Raw genomic sequence first — 12,044 nt, 5'->3', positions numbered from 1 at the left:
GCTTTTAAGAACGAATCTTAGTCCAAGATAACTAAGCTGCCGCTGCCGCTGCACGAGCACAGGTGGAGACCCCAGGCTCTCTCACCCAGCGTCCCCACGTGGCAACCGCTTGCACATCCACAGCGCACCATCGCACACTGCAGTGTCCCCGGCAGGCGCAGAGGAGGCCCCCGGGGAGCTCCTCCCCACCAGGCCTCCTTGGGAGCCACGACACTGCCTCAGCCCCCACCCTGCACCTCCTCCCCGCTTCTTAACCCCTGGCCCACTAATCTGTTCACCATCTATAAACGGACCAGACACTATGTCACCTTTAGGAACTGGCTTTTTTTTCCTCAATATAATCCGCCAACACTCAGCCAGGTGGTCATGTGCCTCGGACAGTCAGCCGTTCTATCCCCTGCTATCACTCTGCGGCATCCGTGGCCTACAGGGGCGCCCCCCCCCCCGGAGGCCCCAACTCCAGGGAGCTGCCCCGGCCCTGGGCAGAACTCACGTCCTCCTCGGGGGGCTGCCAGGGGGGAGTGCTGCGTCTCACGGCGGGCAGGCTGCGTTCAGGGACCCGCTGGCCCGTGTGCCCCGCGGCGGCAGCGCCGTCCACCCCAAGGGTCGGCGGGTCCCCGAGTGCTCACAGCACTCGGCCTGTCTCCACTGCTTGTCTCCGCCGCTCCAGGGTGAGGGCCGCCTCCTCGGGGCCTGGCCAGCTTCTCATTTGCCACCAGGGAAATGTCTTTTACCCGCTTTCCGACCGGACTGCTCCGGTGACTTCTGGGAGCTTGTCGCACCCCCGAGACCTGAGCTCTCTGCCATGCGTGGCCGCACCTCCCTCCTGCGCCCGGCGCAGCCTGCCCCTAGGCTGCCCTGCTTTGGGTCTGGACCGGGAGGCCTGGCGTGTCCTCCGCACGAGGACGCAGCTTCTCCCATCTGGCGGGAGAAGCTTCCCTGCGCGCCCGCCGACTCCTGCGGTGCCACCACCACCGGTCACGGCAGCGCTCGGGATGCTTTCGCCCCCGCCACGCGCCGACCAACACAGCTCCACGCGTTCTCACCTCACAACCCCGACGGCTCCCTAGGGCGCCAGATTCTCTTGACTTCCGTATCACAAAGCCTGAGCAGCCAGCGAGCAGGCGGCTACGAGCAATGGGCTATGAGGGGGTCTCGTTTCCCCGCGTCGGGGTGGGAATGTCATCACTGGGAACCCCGTGTGCGGAGAAGCCGGCCACAGCACGCACGGCTGACACTGGACCTGAGCCGGGGGCAGGAGGCTGCCGTCCCACACCGCGCAGTGCCCACAACAGGCCAGGGCCACCGGCTGGCTGTGCCACGACCTGCCCACCGCGAGGCTGCCTGTGTCCAGGCTCTGCCAGTGCCGAGCCGTGGGCCTCAGGGGCCTGGTGCCCTGACCACTGGCTGCGGGCACACACCGCGCTGCCCGTCCCAGGCCTGGCAGCCAGCCAGCCCCTCCATGAGGGCAAAGGGACTGTCAGGAGCCAGGCTCACGCAACATGCAATTAGGAGGGAGCAGAAGACGGAAGAAGCCAAGTTACTCGGCCGGTGGTTGCTCAAAAATGCCGTGTTGTTTAAGGGGGCGCGAGGGGAGAAGGCGGGAGCCAGGAAGGGAGGGACTCAGCCGTCACAAAGGCCCTCTGGACAATCTCGGTCACCTGGGCAACGCCAGACGCAACGAGGGACGTGGCCCTGCTCATCAGGCTCGCACAGGACCCCGTCTGGCAGGGGTGCAGAAGTCTGTACGCCCTGAACTTGAACTCCGTGTGCCTGCTCAGCACAGCGACACGGGCAATTTCCTTCAAGAAACCACGGCACAGAAAGTGACCCAGGTAGGAGGCACCAGCTGCTATAAATACTGGGTGGCAGGCTGATGTCAGGTCTTCCATACAGAAGGTACTGGAACACATGTGCCTCAACAGCAGAAGCCCCAGCAGCCCGGAGGGCCCAGCTCTGCAGGCTGACCCCAGCCGCCCACCCCGACTGCTCCTCCCACATCCCAGGGAGCGCCCACTCAGCCTGGCATAAGGTGTCTCAGCCCGCGGCCCCATACTCCAGCCCGGTACTAACCCTGCGGCCTCAGCAAGGCCCCCTGCCTTTCTCTCACCAAGAAACCTGCACCCCCTAAAGGGTCAGTGGTCTGCCCACCCCCCTTAGAATAAATCTCTGCAGCAAAAGCTTTGAAAGGTCAAAAGACAATTTGAGATTAAGCCCAAAGATGCTCTGAGATGAAAAAGCAGAAAAAGCTGCACTTCACTTTGTAATCCACGGACTCTAAGCTCGGCCCGCCACAGCCTTGCCATGGTGCTGAACAGCTGAAGGGTCCAGGAAAGCACCTCGCATAGATCACGCTTAGGGAAACACACGAAGGCCGAGGTAAGGTCTCCTTGAGAACAAGAGTCAGAAACAGATCAGTGAACTGAAAATCAGCCATAAAACCACTTCACCCTGGCCACACCGCGCAGGAAGGAACGGAAGCTGGCGGCTGCTTCTGTGCCCCGGGACTGCCCGTGCATCCCGCCCGAGCTCCTGGGGCAGACCCACCCCCGCCGACTACAGCCAGCAGCGGCCCTGAGCGGCCTCGGGCCCTCCAGCCCCCAAATCCCACCATCAACACACAACGAAGGCCGCAAATAACCACCAGTGGCCGGGGGACAGAGTGGAGGACAGAAGGCAGGAAGGCAGCAAGCGGAGCCTCCGGGACAGGGCGCAGGCGGGGCAGGGCGGGGCAGGTGGAGGCTGTTTTTTGTTCTAAGCCTTGTAGAACTTCTGACTCTGCAAACTACGTGCCTCTATGAAATCACTGTTAACATGGGTCTCTAATTGGTAAACAAAACCTGCTGCCTGACCGACGAGGATACGGCACTAAGCGGTGTGTTCTCCGACTATCTGGCCTCTCACCCCTCTGACGACGCCCGGGGACAGAGCCCGTCCCCAGGAGACACGCACCTCCTGGCCCGGACATGCCCTGCGTGGGACCGGGGTCCGCGGGTGCCGCCTCTCGGGGCCTCGGGCACGTGTTCCCGATCAGAGCTGGTTGGTTATTACAAAGGGAAAGTCACGCCAGGCCTTGAAGACGGGGTGACTGAGCTCAGAAGCTCCCCACTCCTAACGATCGAGGCGGGTGAGACTCTGCTTTGCGTCGGCCTGGAAGCAGTGAGACATGGGGAGGAACGTGTCCTGCCAAGTGGACGCACCCTGTCCCCGTTCTAGAGAGGGGCGCGGCCTGGGCGCCCGCCCCACCATGGTTGTGCAGAGCCAGGTCCCAAGTGGGTGTTTTACCTCCTCAAGCAAATGCTGGAGAGGCTTTTGGCAGAAGCGCTGTGGCCAGAGGGGCCGGTGTGTGGCCAGGGCTCCCGCCAGCCACGTCAGGAGGCGAGGGGACGGCGAGGAGACGGCGGAGGCTCTGATGCTCCTGGGCCCAGCACACGAGCCTCCCACAGCCGCAGAAAGCGCCCTGATGGGCTGCTGGGGCCTCCGCACGACGGGGGTTTCCATGGGGAGAAAGCCCAGCTTCTCTGAAGGCAGCGTTTGCTCTGACCCTGGTCTCGGCCGGGACAGGGCACTGCCTGACCGCTGCTCTCACCACCTGCAGCACAGCCGTCACCAGCAAAGCGCAACGCTCCTGTCGCAACGCGGCAGCCCCGGCTCAGCGCCCTCAGCACCTGGGTGTCCAGGTGCACCTGCCCCGCAGAGCTGGACCCCGTCACCCGCAGGCCCCGGGTGGGTGTGCCCCGCGGCCGGCGCCAGGCGGCCTGGAGTCCCCGGCAGGGCACAGCGAGGACCTTCAGACAGGAAGGAGCAAGGCGGGCGGTGGCTGGTGGGTGCGGCGGGGTGGGTGGGGCAGGCGTGGGCTTGTACCAAAGAGGAGACTTTCGGTCCAAGAAAAAGTATCTCCAAACGTCCAGCTCCAGGCAATTAATACTTAAAAGAAAAGAAGGTTCAGAGATGGCAGCAAAATCTTAAAAAAAAAAAAAAAAAAAAGGAAAAAGGGGGCTCGTGGGGGGCCCGCAGGCCCTGGAGGTCTCGTCTCAGTGGCGGGGAATGGGCTCCCGAGAAGAGTGTGGGTCACCCTCTTCCTCCGCCAGGGAGAGGACAAAGCAAGCTCGTCTCCAGCCCACCGCCCCGCAGCCCCTCCCAGGAGGTGCCCCGTTGCGCGCCGCCCACGGCCCACGAGGCCTGCACCCACGGCGGCTCTCACCGGGAGCCTGCTCCCCCGGGACGACGCGGCCACCCCGGGAGAAGCCCTGGGGAAGTTTGCCTTTCTGGAGAGCCCTCAGACCCGTGACCCACAGGACACGCCGCGTGGCGCACGGGGGCGGCGCCGTGTCTAATGAAGAACAGGCCGCGAACCGCAGCAAAACAGCGCTCCTCAGGACTGGACGGCGTGTGGCTCGAGCAGCCCTGCGCCACGCGACGGCCACGGCTGTTTTCGCCCTGTCATCATCTGATAAGCGGGCGGGGAGAGCGGCGTCCTCCAGACAGCCCGCGGCGGACAGTGCAAACCCGCCGACCGCCCCGACTGGCGGCGGCCCCGCGCCCAGGTGGGCGCCCACGCAGGGCGCTCAAGCCGGGGCCGGCGGGCTCTGCTCCTGAAGGGCGCGTTCAGCCCCGCACCCCCGGCCTGGCGTTGATTTCTGACTCCCCCAGACAATCTCGCGGCCGGAGACGGGGACAGACCGCAGCCCACGGCTGGCTGGCCTCAGGGACGCCGCAGGGGCCAGGAAACACGCGTGACAAGACTTCGGCACCCAACATCTTCCGCGAGGGCAGCCCCTCGTGTCATCCGGGTGGACACGGCCCGGATGTCGCCGGGAAACCGTCATTCCCAGGACGCGCAAGGGGATCAGCGAGTTGCCCAAGCCGCGTCCAGCCAACACGCCAGCGGAGAGACGAGATGTTTTGAAAAGAAAGGGGGAGGGAGGGGGAGGGGAGGGGAGGAGGAGGGAGGGAGAAAGGGGGGGAGGGAGGGGAGGGGGAGGGGCGGGAGGAGGGGAGGGGAGGAGGGTGAAGACAAGAACTCCCGCTGGGAAGCAGCCTTCCCAGAGTCTCCGCCCCTGTGACCCGCTGCCAGGAAGACGCTGCGGGCCGCGAGGGTCTCACCTGCGTCGGCGGCTGCGGAGGTGAGGACGGGCAGCCCGCGGGCGGCTGGGCAGGAGCCAGCCACAGCTCCAGGCCCCGAGCCCTGGCCGCCCGGCCGGAGGTGCGCGAGGCCCTCCGCAGCCTCTGGGGCTAAGTTCAGGTTTCCCGTCACAGAAACACCTGGGCCCTGGGGCTGGACAGAGGCGGCCCAGCTGGACCCGCATCCCCAGCTGCAGCCACGTGGCCCGGCGGGAGCTGCAGCCCCGGGGAGGTGTCCGGGGGCTCGGCTGGGACTGGGGGAGCCGAGGCACAGGAGGCAGAGCAGGGACCCGCGCCTGGCCTGGAGCCGTGGCCGGGACAGCTGCAGCGTCCCCCCGCCTGTCACTCACAAGGAACACACCCCGGCCAAGAACTGCAGGTGGGGCCCCGGCCCGGCCCGGGCTGTGGCTCACCCTGGAAGGGAGCACTCTCGAGGGAAAGGCCTGCCCGCCGGTCAAGAGCGCGCGCCAGGCAGGCGGTGGGCACTTGGTCAGTGGGGGCAGCGTCAGCTCGGGAGTGACCCGCCCCACTTCAGCGTCGAGGCAGTGCCTGGGGCAGAGGCCAGAACCCTGCGGGCCGGCCCGCATTGCCCGCATCCCACACAGCCCTGACCTCGGGCTGGGCCTCCTCCCGGGCGTGGACTCTCCCCTCCGAGCGCACGCGCCCGCCTGCCAAATTCTTGGGAGGTTTCCTCCACTCTCCGGCGCCCAGAGCTGCAAAGTCAGATCCGGCTTTCCAGATTTTTTTTCTTTCGAATCCTAACGGAAGAAACCAGGCGGCCCTGGCAGAGGGAGGCTCCTCCAATCAGGGGCTCCCGCGGGCCGGCCGGCGGCGCGGTGACAGCGGCGGGACAGGCCCAGCGCCCCGCGCTCGGTCCCTGGATGGTAAGTGAAGGAGCGGCCCCCGCCCCGCGCCACCCACCGCCCACTGCACCGCCAGCCCCGCAGGGAGCCCACGGGCGGGAGCCCACGGCGGGAGCCCACGGGCGGGAGCCCACGGCGGGAGCCCATGGCGGGAGCCCACGGGCGGGAGCCCACGGCGGGAGCCCACGGGTGGGAGCCCACGGCGGGAGCCCACGGGAGGGAGCCCACGGCGGGAGCCCACGGCGGGAGCCCAGGGGCGGGAGCCCAGGGGCGGGAGCCCACGGCGGGAGCCCACGGCAGGAGCCCAGGGGCGGGAGCCCACGGCGGGAGCCCAGGGGCGGGAGCCCACGGCGGGAGCCCACGGCGGGAGCCCACGGGCGGGAGCCCACGGCAGGAGCCCACGGGCGGGAACCCACGGGCGGGAACCCACGGCCGGGAGCCCACGGGCGGGAGCCCACGGCGGGAGCCCACGGGCGGGAGCCCACGGCGGGAGCCCACGGGCGGGAACCCACGGGCGGGAGCCCACGGCCGGGAGCCCACGGGCGGGAACCCACGCAGGAGCCCACGGCGGCCCCAGAGCTGGGCAGAGCCCTGCCCTCCGCCCGCCACAGCGGCGCCGCGCACGGGGAGGGACCCGGCGCCCGGGCGGGCCACGCGCGGAACCCGCGGGCGGGGACAACGCCCGGGCGCCACGCGACGGGGCGGCCACCTCGGGCGGCGGCGCGGCCCGCTCGCCCCGCCACGCCCGGCCCGCCCGGCCCGGCCCCCCGCCCCGCGATCCCAGCGCCCGCCCGCCGGCCCGCCGCGCCTCACCGCCGGCCGCCGGCCTCCCGCGCCGCTCCGCCCCGCCGCGCCGCCGCAACAATGGAGCCGGGGCGGGGCCGCGTCCGCCGCTCCCGGGGCCGCCGAGACCCACTCGCTGCGGGGCCGCGGCGGGCAGCGGCCACTCGGCGCAGGCGCACTCGGCCCCCGCCGGCCCGCCCCGCCCCCGCCGCCCGGCCCGCCCCCCGGCCAATGGGGAGGCCGCGCGCCCGGGGGGCGGGCCAAGGGAAACAAAGGGAGGTGGGGCGGGGCGCGCCCGGCGGGCGGCGGGGCGGCGGGGCGCGGGGCGGGGGGGGGGGGGGGGGGGCGGGGGGCGGGGGGGGGGGGGCGGCGGGGCGGGGGGGGGGGCTGGGGGGGCGGCGGGGCTTGGGGTTTTGGGGGGCCGCGCCCCCGCCCCCGGGCAGCCGCGGGTGCCCTGGTCATCTCAGCAGGCCGCGCCCGAGCCACGCGCGCAGCGGGTTTGCAGGGTCCTGGCAGGAAACAGGGTGCGGCACCAAAAGGGAAACTGAGTCCCGGGGCGCAGGGGCACTTGCTGCCGAAGCCACGCGGCCGCGGCCGGCCACCTGGCAGAGCCACTCAGCACACACCTGGGCGGGCGGGCCGCACTGGACCTCCCCGAAGAAGCGGAGATCGTCGCTTCCCTGTGGGGGTCTTCCCGCCCGCACGTCACCCCGCACCCTGAACCCCGCACCCTGGCCAGGCCCCGCCTCCGAAACCGCCATCCTCGTCTGACCTTTCGGAGGCGCGTGACCCGCGCTCGGGTGCCCGGCCCTGCCTGGCGCAGTTCCGGAGGGGTCCGGGGTGCACAGGTTAGGGGCTGGGCGCGGCCAGAGGGCCCTTCTGCTCCCCTCTGGCGGGAGGCCCCCAGGCCTCCGGGCTGGAAACGCCATCTGCTCCCCAGGGACGGCCAGTGCCTCCCGGCCCCAGCGTCTGTGGGTCCAGCTGGCTGCCCAGGGGGCGTCTCCAAGGTCTCCACCAAATGCAGGCTTCACCCCCAGTCCCCAGCCTGCTCCTCCACATTCTTCTCGGCCTGGCGCAGCTGCTCAGGCCCAAGTCTGGAAGGCTCCCTGAGCCTCCCCCCACCCCGGGCTCAGCACCCACGGGCCTGGCCCGCCTGAGTGGTTTTCACCCCAGGGAGGTGGCCCCCACTGGGAGAGGGCAGGGGACCCGCGGTGATTCACTTCTGCGAGCAGAGCAGGGGCTGGTGCCCTGAGGGTCCTGGGAGGACGGGGAGCGGGTGGGGAGATGTTGACACTGGCTGGGCCTGCCCCACACACAGGGACACCGGCACACACAGGGGCCACTCACACACACTAACACACACACTCACACCACGGGAGGCCTGGCTCCCCATCCTTCAGGCAGGGGGCATCCTCAGGGGCCACAAAAGCTGGGACGCCAGCTACCTGGCACATGACCCCCTCGGCCTGACGCACCTCTCTGAACCCAGCAATTCCTACTCGCCCTTCAAGTCTTACCTTAAAAATCCCTTTCCCCAGGAAGGGGATCAAAGACAGCTGCGGGAGACACCCCAGAGGGCCCCCCCAAGCCTGCCAAATGTGAGCCCCTCCTCAGAGCAGGCAGGCCCCAGGGCACCTTCCAGCTGGTAGTCTGGCAAGGGTGGGGGTCACCCTTGGGCATGTGACATCACGCAAGCATCCCTCCAGACAATAGGCTCGGTGGAGGGTGCATTGTCGGTCCCCCTGGCCCTGGACTGCCTGCAGCGCACAGCCAGCAGGAGCCGGGCCCTGGCCGAGCTCAGGGAAATGCATCTGCAGCTCTGGTGGGGAGCTGTGGGGGCGCTTGCCTCCAGATGCTCCTGGTCACTCTGGCCTCCTGATGTCCCCCCACACTCTACCCTCCGGTGCCTGGGTTTCCTTGTTCCCTCCCTCCCCCCCCCATGCAGAAGACCCACATTCTCAGAAAGTCTTGTTCCTCGAGGGGCTGCCTGGGCAACCTCATCTGCGTCGTGACTCCCAGACCTTGGCCGAGCAGACAGAAGGCTTGGGTGACTGACTTGGAGGAGCGGGCGGAAGGGGGACGGTGCGGGTGCCTGCCCTGAGGGCCAGCAGCTCAAGGACGGAGGCACCGCCCTGCCCGGGGGAGAGCTCCAACGCAGATGCTCAGCGCCTTGCCGGTGGCCTCCCAGGGATCCTGGGGACTAAGGGTGACCGCAAGCAGCCTCAGCGCCGCCGGCCAGGCTTCCTGGGCTCCGCCCCTGCTGTCCACTCCCACTATCTACACCACTGGGGCCCCGAGTCCAGCTCAGACCGGGCGACCTCCTGGGCAAGGAGTCCACACCCCTCCTCATGTGCCTGGGCCCCTCCCGGCCCCCCACCTGTCCCTCCCCAGCACGCCGGGGCTTCCCGCAGCCACACGCGTGCTCCACCGGACAGAGACTCCGTCCCCACGAGGCTGCGGTGACAGCACCCCAGGCTGATGGCTGCCCTGTGGAGGGACAGGGGGCCCCAACGCAGCCCAGAGGTCAGGGGAGGCGCTACGCCCGTCACCAAGCCAGGGTGTGGGCTTTGGGTCTTCCACCGCGACACTGGGGCCTCCCTGCAGGTTAGTTCGCCTTGCCCTGTGCCTCGGTTTCCCCTCTGTGCAGTGGGGATTTTGGAAGCATCTGCCTCGCAGTTTTATCGAGGGGACCCCAGGTGGGGGTGTCTAGTGAGGGCTGAGGGGTGAAGGCTGCCGGCCCCTTCTGCACCTCCCCGGGGACTGGCCTGTGGGGCTGGATTCTGGGACCCTGGGGACCCTTCTCCTGCCACAGTCCCCGTGGGAAGGGGCTTCGGCGGCTCCCTTGGCTGCCGCTGGACGGGCAGTGTCTACCTGCGCGAGCGAAGGGCCGCCGGGAGAAGCCAGGCCCCAGGATGCAGCGGCCACGCCCGCAGAAACCCAGAGGGTGGTGAGGCTGGGACGTGCCTGCTGGACAGACGCAGCCCAAGGGCCGGCGGGGCTGGGGGTGCATGAGTGGGCACAGAGGCCCACCAGGGAGCCGCGGTGTCGCCCAGGGTAGCTGGACTAGGGCAGAGCGATGGCGGAGCGACGGGGTCCCCTCATCCGGGGCCCCTGGTAACACTGCACTTCCGCTCTCAGTGTTTTCTGGGCCGTTCGTGGGGGCTGCGAGACGGAGCACTGCGGGCTGCTGAGGCCGGCTCTGGGTGGGCAGCCCTTGGGGCCAGGGAGGCGGGGGTCCTACTTGCATAACTGGGTGTGGGTGGGCCTTTACAAGGCGGGTGGGCAGCGCCATGAGGACAGGCTCGCTGTCAGTGGAGTAAGACCGGAGGCTGCGAGGGGCTGCCCTCGTGTCCCCGAGGCCACACGTGAGGCCTGGCCGGTGCGGTGGTGGGTCGCCAGGTGCAGCCCTCCCTACGGGATCAGCGCCCTCCAGGAAGAGCAGCTGGCGGAGGAGAGGATGCCGTGAGCTGGGGGCGGCTGCAGGGTCAGGGGGTCAGATCTGTGAGGAGCAAGCGGCTGCCGTGCAGGCCCGGGGCCCACTGGTTACGGCAGCCCCCGCCACTAAGGGGCAGGCCCAGGGACAGCTGCCGCGCCTGCCAGGGCCCCACCCACCGCCGTCCTCGTCCATCAGACCTCAGCCCGGGCAGCACCTTCTCAGAAAGCCTCCCCTGACCTCTGGGCTGTGTTGGGGCCTCCTGTCCCCTCCACAGGGCAGCCATCAACCTGGGGTGCTGTCGCCCCAGCCTCGTGAGGACAGCCTCTGTCGGCCGTGTGCGCTCCTGGACTGCAGAGGGCCGGCCCCTCCGCCTCAGCCTCTGAGACTCTGAGGGGGCGTCCTGTGTGGCTCTGCGCCCCGCCCCCCTGGCAGCCTGGCCAAGGCGCCACCCCACATCCAAGGCCACTTGTGGCCACTGTCCCCAGGCTGCAGCCGCAGAGGGGCCTGGCCGAGAGAAGCGCCGCGTGTTTACAAGAAGTGGCCTCCTGCTGGCACGAGTTGTGATCATCGTCCTTTATTTCCAGGCTTCCCCTGACCCGACGTGACACTGCTCGGATGAGAACGCGGGGGTTTCCAGGCGCCGGGCTCAGCTCGCTAAAGGGAAGGAAGCGGTGGGAGCTAAGAGTCGCCATGGCCGGCCCAGCGGGCGTGAGGAGCCGGGGCGAGCCGGGCAGGCGCGGCGGATGGACCTGGGGACAGCGGGACACACGGGTGCTCCGTGGAAGACGGGGCGCCGGGCCGTGGTGACACCGTCTTGGTGAGGCGAGCCTCCCGCGCGCGCAGAACATTTCGTGCCAGGAGCGCGGTCCCCAGGGGCAGGCCCGGCTTCCCGGGTGGCCTGAGCGGGGGCGGCGCAGCCCCTCCACGGGCGCGCGGCTGGGTCGGCCCGGGGGGCGTGCTGCCGCGGGGCGGTGCCGGGCAGGGGGCCCCGGCCACATCACGGAGGCGCGGGCGTCTGGCTGGCGGGCGGCATCCCTCCCCCCGGGCCGCGGCCTCAGAGGATGCCGGCTCTCCGACGCGGAACCACGGCCAGCCAGAGGTGGAGGCGACGGCCCACGCAGACAGCGCACGTGTGTGGTTGCACATGCGTGTGCACGAGGTCTGCCTCCACGCGGCGTGCCACGGAGAGAAGGCGAGGAGCAGCCGGGCAACGGGCGAGGGTCCGCGTGGAGGACACACCGAGTGAGGGGAGCAGCCGGGGCGGGCGGGCGGGGTGAGGCCGGGGCCTCCCCTGCGGTGGCCGGGGCGAAGCGCTTTAGATACGTCATCTTAGGTTCGTAGGCTATATTGTTAATAAAATAAAAACTTCTGTGACTTTAAAGATATGTAGGCATCTAGGGGCGGCGCGGGAGGAAGACAGTGTGCGAGGCGGGGGCCGGGGGGGGCCGACGCTGTCCCGCAGAGGCGCGTGCAGCCCGGCTCCGCACCCCCCCGCCCCCCGGCCAGGCCCGGGCCAGGCCTGCGAGCCGTGCGCCCTGCGCGGAGCAGGCTGTGGGGGCGCGAGCCTGTGCGTGAGCGCGTGGGTGCCCCGGCTGGAGCGGTCGCCCCGTGCCCAGGGCCAGGCCCGGCGCTGCGCGGGGCGGGAGGGGCTGCGGTTTCCTAGAGGGACTCTGTCTCCTGCAACAGCTACTCGGCAGCATCTCTGGGGGCCAAGCCAGAGCTGGAAGGGGCGGCGCAAAGCTGGGTGTCTGGGCCCCGACCTGCAGGCGGGAGCAGGCTCCCCCTCCCGGGGCCTCGCCAGCCCCTCCGTCCCAGCCCCGCCCGGCCAGGTGCCCACC

General features: G+C 69.5%; 1 protein-coding gene across 4 annotated transcripts in view; it reads right to left on the bottom strand.

Moving 5' to 3' along the window:
* The window catches only part of AFAP1 (actin filament associated protein 1), a 54,486-nt gene extending 47,068 nt beyond the window's left edge, over positions 1-7,418 (bottom strand). For 2 of the 4 annotated variants that reach the window (XM_037530619.2, XM_037530621.2), the window contains exon 1: positions 6,801-6,834. The gene's annotated coding sequence lies outside the window, so the exon portion shown is untranslated. Of the gene's footprint in view, positions 1-3,285; positions 3,717-6,800; positions 6,835-7,396 lie in introns of those variants that run through there. The other 2 variants (XM_054688499.1, XM_037530620.2) reach the window with 2 other exon arrangements.
* Positions 7,419-12,044: the final 4,626 nt, after the last annotated feature.

This window comes from Talpa occidentalis, unplaced genomic scaffold (genome assembly GCF_014898055.3).
Source record: "Talpa occidentalis isolate TD23 unplaced genomic scaffold, MPIMG_talOcc4v2.1 talOcc4.6, whole genome shotgun sequence".
Lineage (NCBI taxonomy): Eukaryota > Metazoa > Chordata > Mammalia > Eulipotyphla > Talpidae > Talpa > Talpa occidentalis.
The sequence above is the reverse complement of the archived record's forward strand: the minus strand, read 5'-3'. Positions and strand labels throughout refer to the sequence as shown.